Source organism: Tuber melanosporum, assembly GCF_000151645.1.
Source record: "Tuber melanosporum whole genome shotgun sequence assembly, scaffold_61, strain Mel28".
Taxonomy (NCBI): Eukaryota; Fungi; Ascomycota; class Pezizomycetes; order Pezizales; family Tuberaceae; genus Tuber; species Tuber melanosporum.
Window position 1 is genome coordinate 392,674 of NW_003299108.1, and position 5,676 is coordinate 398,349.

A 5,676-nucleotide genomic window follows, 5' to 3' on the forward strand; every position below is an offset into this window, starting at 1 on the left:
TGAGTTTTTCATCTCAAGCAACAACAATTACTTCATGAAATTAAACATGATAATATATTTGGACAATTTGCAGGTTGTGTTTGGACAATTGAATATCAAAAGCGTGGCTTACCACATATTGGTGCTGTTATGTGAAAAATGTACCAATCTCTCAACACAAAAAATATACTTCACTTCATATAAAACTTCTTGAGCATGTAGAGTACCTTCTGATAGTCTTAAAATATATTTGTCAAAGAAACAGAGCCCAGAGTAGAGTTTTAAAGTAAATATTTCAAAAAATCTGTTTTTTTTTTCATTATATAGAAAAATGAAGAAGATAAGGATTTATCAGGAAAATATTTCTGGCTTTATTTTAGGAGGAGAATTCATTGTTATAATATGTTTTGTAATTTTTATTTTTATTTCTTGATTGCAACTGTAATAATAAACCTTTATTATGAATAATAAGTACAACAGGAGATATCAGACAATCTGATTATCCAATCTTTTTTGTAAGATGTTAACATAGTGAAGCAGAACTTCTTAATGAGAGCTTGAATTAAAGTGTATTCTTTTCTTTGAGCTCAAGTAGTATAAGAAATATCACTCTATTTATTCTAAATCGATGGAATACAATTTTCTTCCCATAGTAGATTCTTCTTTGAGTACTAGTTATATTGCTAATATGGATAACAGTGATCATGAATCTCTTTGGGAGTCTGAAGAGCTAGAGACAGATACAGAGTCAGAATTTGTGAAAATGGATTTTAGTTTACATTCAGGTAAGACAAAGAATCATCTTATTAATTGTAAAGTGAATTAGATATATTAATAGATAACTTGAATAGATTTGGGCGATTTTCATGAACGTTGCTAGACAATTTCTAAAGTCATGCTCTTGCTCTTAAAGCTGTACTTTAAAAGCTAGTACTGAGGAGTAGAAACAATGACTTAGATTTTATGATACAGTTGACAGAAAGAAGAAAAAGCTGATAATAATATATCTTTTATCTTCTTAATTACTAGTAAGTGGTCATATTCTGTAAATATAATGTAAAGTATAAAGCTAAGATTTGTAGCCAAAGAAGTTTGAAAAAAAAAAAGATGAAGTACTGCTTGCCATTTGTTAGCAATGTTTGTCGGGAGCTCTTTTATAAGTTTTGGGATATGGATACAAGAGCGATTACAGCGATCTTGAATCATATTCGTACTCTTTGCATGCCAGTACTAAAGATCTATGGTAATCAGGGAAAAAAGGTCATACAATCATATGGCAGAGAATGTAGTACTGGGTTTAGAAGAATATCTAATGAGAATCAAGACAGACGAAGGTGAGTCAATTACAACTCGTGTATTTAAACGATATTTGAAAAATAGTAAGATTGTAATGTATATGGAGGTAGAACATACCATATTACTCCCCTCATATCTGTTATATTAAGTACTGTATGATCGATATGTTAAAGAGATTAAGTATCAAAATCTGCAGTGGATTCCTTCATATGAGTACTTTTACAGGTATTGAAAAACTCATGAGGTTTTCTGCTTTATGAAGATCCGCAAGCCCTTTAAAAATACCTGTGATGAATGTGTAATACTTAAAACTAACTCTAAGCTTAAGTCAAGTTTTCGCCTAGAGGAGATATCTGATGGAGAAGTACAGTCTGAGGAGAGTGATAGTATGTAAGTCAATGAAGCTCATTACCTAAAGCAGTTAGAAATGCATTGTCAAGAGTACAGGGCTTGCAGAAGTGAGTATGAAAATGATATCAAGATGGCAAAGGAAGATCAAGCCCAGATTAGTTGTTATTCCTTTGACTTTCAGCAGGTAGTAGAAATTCCAAGTATTCCTCAACAGCCATCTGAGTTGTACTATTGGTCACCTTTCAAGTTATATTTCTTAGGCATTGTCAATGAAGGCACTGAACAACATTATCATATAATGTATACAGAGGAACAGCAAGGAAAAGAGGCTAATCAAGTTGTATCACTATTGCATCTGTTTTTAATATTGATTCAGAATGAGAAGTCTGAGATACGGCTATGGGCAGATAGCTGCGGAGGGCAAAACAAGAACAAAACCATGCTATAGTATCTTTGCTGGTTAGTTTTAAGCAATGATCTTAACTCTATTATCCTTGGATTTCAAATCAAGGGCCATATACATAATATTGATGACAGAGAATTTGGAACTGTAAAGCAAAAGGCTAATAGAACGGAGGTATGGATTCCTGAGTATTATGTCTTGCTAGTTGATTCTGCACATAAGGCTGGGAAGATTAAGGCAGTAAGACTTTTTGATGATATGCCAGCAAGCATGTTTCGCAATTGGGATCAGGCTTTATCTCAATATCTCAAACCCTTGAAGGGTATACAGAGCTTCCAATTTTTCCGATTCACTAAGGCAGCTCCAGGGGTAGTTGAAGCACATAAACAACCTGATCAACTATGGGTCAGATTTGACCTTTGTAAAAAGGACTTCTCTCTGGACTCATTTCTAACTATTTCACTACAAGCTATTCCTGATATAGGTTTAAATGAGGAGAAGCGACATGATCTGTAGCATAAGTACTCAAAATATGTTTCTTCTGAATACTAATCTCAGTGGCATTATTCAAAGCGAACAGTAATACTAATCTCCACAGTTAGGGATAAGAAAAGCTTATATGTACAATGTGCAAAGAAGTCAAAGACTCAGCAAGCTGATACAACACTGGGTAGTGGAAACAATGGAGAAAGCAGCACTAGTAAGCTTACCTTCCCAGGACTGTACTTTATACTATGTAATTAGAGAAATTATTCACTAATCAATGATCAGTTGTACAGGAAGCTAGTGGAGACAGGAGATATACCAGGACACAGATCATGAGCATGGTACAAGTAGTCTAAAGCATACAATATCAGATACTGGATCAATAAAGCGACGTGGTTGGGGACGCTCTCCAGGCTCTACAAATAAGAAGAGGAAAGGTAATTGAGACTTGTCAACTAGAGAGATACTAAGTGTATTACTTGTCTACAAAGATGTAATTTTTAATGATAATTTTTAATTACAATATTCCTTATTTTTTTTATAATAGGCCTGTATTACCATAAATTCTAAGTTTTTTAAACTTAGTTTAAGTGAAATTCAACCATTAGTTGTACTGTTATTATAAAATTTAGAAATTTAATTGTTTTTCTTGTTTTTCTCAAGATTCACTTGGTTGCTATGCAAACTTTAAACCTCAATAACTCCACACTCTTTAAAATACAACAGTACATTTTTCGCATTATAACACTCATATGCATCGTCTTTTATTCTTGCATTCAGAGGAGTGCTTTCTTACAGCTGAGGCAATTGATAAAATTATTTGTACAGAGCTTCCGGATCCAGAAACGGATCCAAATGGCGAACTATTAGCACTTATAAAAACTACTATGATACATGGGCCATGTGGATGGAAGAAGCCACAAGCACCTTGCATGGTAAGTAGTGGCACAGGATTAAGTGTAAAATGTTCAAAGTGATTTCCAAAAGAATTTCAGGAAGAAATAATTGCTTAAGATGATGGTTATCCTATTTATCAGTAGCGAAATAATGGCCAAACCTTTGATATACCTATACAGATCAATGGCGCTCCAGCATCCTTCCTGTTTGACAATCATTAGATTTTTCCATAAAATCCCTATCTAACATAGAAATTTAAAGCACACATCAATGTGGAAGTTTGTGCATTAGTGCATGCGGTAAAGTATATTCATAAATATAGATATAAAGGTTCTGATTGGACAACATTACAGGCTGCAGCTGAATAAGATGAAATTCAAAGATATTTACAAGGACGTTATATTGGACCAACAGAGGCAGTATGGTGATTATTTGAATATGTGATATATGAAGAATTACCAACAGTGAAACACCTTGCAGTACATGTTCCAGGTGAACAACCGGTATACTTTCCTGAAAATGCAAGTACTAATCAACTTCAAGCTCGCATAGACTCAGCAATAACTACATTGATGGCTTTTTTTGAATATAACATTTTGCACGAAGATGACAGACATTATCTCTATTAAGATTTTCCTACCAGCTTTGTATTTCAAGAAAAGCAACATGTTTGGATGCCAAGGAAGCGAGGAATAGCTATCGGCCACATGTATCATTGCAATCCATTTATGGGTGAAAAATACTATCTGCCTTTATTACTTACAATTGTTCCAGCTGCACAAGGTTTTGAGCACTTGGGAACAGTTAGAGGGATTACTTATACAATATTTCGTAAAGTATATTCTGCACTAGAACTCTTAGAAGAGGATCAGGAATAGGTTACATGCTTTCAGAAAGCGGTTACTTTTACAATGTGTAAGAGTTCACACACACTATTTACTACCACTTTACTTTTTGGATCAATATGCAAATAATTAGAATTATGGGATAGATTCAAGATACCTATTTGTGATGATCTCAAATACTGACTAGAGCAGCAAAATCTTTTACACCTCGGTGCAAGCATACCGGATGCATATATTGACTATGGTCTATATCTAATATCTCAAATACTTGCAGATTCAAATAAAACCTTAATAGAGTTTCAAATACCTTCTCCAATAATAGCTTGGGATCAGGATAATGGTAATTCACTATTGTCTGAGGAATATGATTATAATACGGAATTACAGCGAGTGCTATTTAATACTTTTCTTGTACAGATGAATATTCAACAAAGAAATTGTTTTAATACAATAATAGCTGGACTTGACCACCCCAATATGGCGCAATTCTTTCTGCAATGTTCTGCTGAAACTGGCAAAACATTTCTCTATCATACACTTTGCAGTTATATTCATCAACAGGAAAAAATTGTTCTTTGTGTTGCTTCTTCTGGTATTGCTGTATAGTTACTTCCTCGTAGTAGGACCTCACTTTCCTGCTTTAAGATTCCTTTGCATCTTAATGAATTCTCAATCTGTTCAATAAGCAGCAATAGTCAACTTGCAGAAGTAAGCAGATCAACTACATTAATAATATGGGATGAAGTTCCGATGCAGCATAAATATTGCTTTGAGGCAGTCAATTGCACCTTGAATGATATTTGTCATGCAAATGATAATGATTTGTTTGGCAATATTCCCATAGTTTTTGGAGGAGACTTTGCATAAAGATTACCAGTTGTACCACGTGGTAATAGAGCTGCAATCATTCGTGCATGTATTTAGCAGTTATTTCTTTGGCCGAAGTTTAAGCTACTATATCTTATACAAAATAAGTGTGTTATTAGTAGCAGTGCTAATATAGAATTTGCGCAATTTCTTTCCGCAATGTCTTATTTACTAGTCCTTCGTGGAATGATTGAACTTCCTCATGGAATTGAATCATTTTGTACTATGCAACAATTTTGTCAAATTATTTTTCCAACTAACCTTTTAGAAGCATTATGCAATGATTATACACTTTTGAGTAATTGTACAATTCTTGCATTTCGCAAGGATACGATTACTAAATTCAATTAGGAACTAATTTCACAGTTTTCAGGACAAGCAGATTATTTTGATACAGTTAATAGTGCAGATATAAATGATACTACATCCGAAACTGAAGAGTTACTTATGGAGTATTTACAGAGTATCAATCATACTTCACTGCCCCCTTCGAGACTTATACTTAAACTTGCCGCATTCGAGATAGCAGCCAAGCGCTGAATACTCGAGTCA